The sequence below is a fragment of the Homarus americanus genome, unplaced genomic scaffold (assembly GCF_018991925.1).
Source record: "Homarus americanus isolate GMGI-L3 unplaced genomic scaffold, GMGI_Hamer_2.0 scaffold55818, whole genome shotgun sequence".
Lineage (NCBI taxonomy): Eukaryota > Metazoa > Arthropoda > Malacostraca > Decapoda > Nephropidae > Homarus > Homarus americanus.
Window position 1 is genome coordinate 26,071 of NW_024734710.1, and position 2,370 is coordinate 28,440.

Sequence of the window (2,370 nt, forward strand, 5' to 3'; positions counted from 1 at the left end):
TCTTTCGCTCAAAAGATGTTACTGTAATCGCTTTTCAAATGGTTTTCAGTTAAAAAACTGTTGTATTACAATAATATTTTATCCTAATTCACTTGTGATGCAACAGTTTTTAACTGAAAACCATTCGAAAAGCGATTACGGTAACATCTTTTGAACGAAAGAAAACGAAAATCATTGTTTTCGTCACGATTTTGTCCCACATTCCACTGTAATACTTACGTCATTTCAGCAAAACTATTTAATTAATGTGAATGTAGTATATCAAGCACAGTATGAATATAATATCATTGTAATATAACAGTATTTTAACCGAAAACTATTAAAAAAACGAGTAACATCTCTTGGACATTGGAAGGTTAGGTGAAGTCTTTTGTTTTCCTCATGTATTTTATCCTATTTTACATTGAAATACATCACGTTTCAGCAAAATTACTATTTATTTCCAAGAATATATTCATTCAGGCGCAGTTTAGGTAAAATATACGTGTGATGTAACATTTTTTTAATTGAAAAAGATTCGAAAAACACGTACCCTCTAGCCCTGTTCATGGAGAGGACTGGGAGAAGCTGTGTGGTGCTGCAGACGATGGCAAGGAAAATGATTTGGATGGATTTTAATGAAAATATTCAGAAATATGGTATCGTAGTATTTATTCAAGTGAATTAGGATAGAATATTATTGTAATACAACAGTAGTGACAATGTGGAGGAGGCGGAGGGATAGAGCGGGGACGAGGCGGAGTGATAGAGCGGGGAGGCGGTGACTGGCGGGAGCAGGGACGAGTGGAGAGGCCAGCCAGTACATTACGGGTGTATTAATTGTTTTTATAGCTATTTTTGCATTTTATTGTTAAATACTGTACATTACGTTTCAACAAAACTACCATTTATTTCTGAGAACATGGAAATGTAATATTTTTGCTGAAATGATGTACGTATTACAGTGGAAAGTGACGAAAGCAATGACTTTCGCTTTCTTTTGTTCAAAAGATGTTACCGTAATCGCTTTTCGAATGGTTTTCAGTTGTGGGATTATAAGGCTAATGATAGGATAAAATATTATTGTAATACAGTACGAGTACAACAGTTTTTTAACTGAAAACCATTCGAAAAGCGATTACGGTAAAATATTTTGAACAACGAAAGAAAGCGAAAGTCTTTCCTCATGATTTTATCCCACTTCCCACTATAATATGTACGTCATTCCAGCAAAAATATTACATTTCCATATTTATTTCCGAGAATATATTCATTCAGTCACAGTTAAGGTAAAATATACTTGTGATGTAATTTTAATGAAAATCCAGTATCGTAATTTTCTCTTGTTTCAAATTTAATTAACAAAGATTGATGTTTCAAATGTAATAAACAAAAATTTATGTCCAGTATCTATAAATTAACTTTAATAAATGAATACTTTGTTTTACATCGTCCTGTGCTACCATACCATGGATTTGGCTACTTTGGGCTCGCAAGAGATCTGCCCTGGCAACTGTACCGACACTCACAGCGGGTGGTGTGTTGGTGCATCGTTTCCATTGTTTACTGGTAGTTACTGGTAAATATTTTTCAACCTAACGAAACTATTACCCGTTTAGAGGTCGACCCCCAATTTTTGCCAAATAATTTGGTCTTAAAAACTCGAACTAAACACAGGTATATACGGTAAATAAGGACATGGGGGGCCAGGGATTTTTTAGGGGGGGGGGGCAGCAATAGTACACGGATTTTTAACATTCGCGGGTATCTCTGTTACCTAACCCCCGCGAATATTAAGGGCCGACTGTACTGTATGAAGATTTGTATAGACAGACAGACAAGAGTATATGCCTCTTCCATAATGGTGGCGGGGCATAAAAGTACGTACGATGTGCTGTCTATCGTCGAGGATCTCTCTCAGACCACCACCAGGAGGTCCCAGCCACCACCTGGCCTCCACCTGGTTGTTGCCGCCTGAAGAGTGTTTGGACAAGAGATCTCCTGACGGCCGCCCGGGATTAAAGCCTTGAGTAGTTTGGTGATGAGATTGACGCCACAAGACGTGTGTGATGAAGGCTTCCTATATGGTTACGTTAGGTTAGGTTACATGACGTTAGGTTAGGTTAGGTTTAAAGCTACTAAGCTGACTGAGACATGTATAATGATCGCTTCCTACATGGTTTATATCCTCCAGCCAGACGAAGACAGAACAATATGAATCGTAAAGATAAATCAGAGAAATTGAACAAGAATAAACATTGAAATAAAAAAATAAATACAATACAGTAGTAACGAATGACAAACCTCTCCTACACTACCTCCAACACACACACATTCTCTCCCTACCTGTCTATCTCCTTTTCCTACTTACCTGTCTCACTCTCTCTCCTC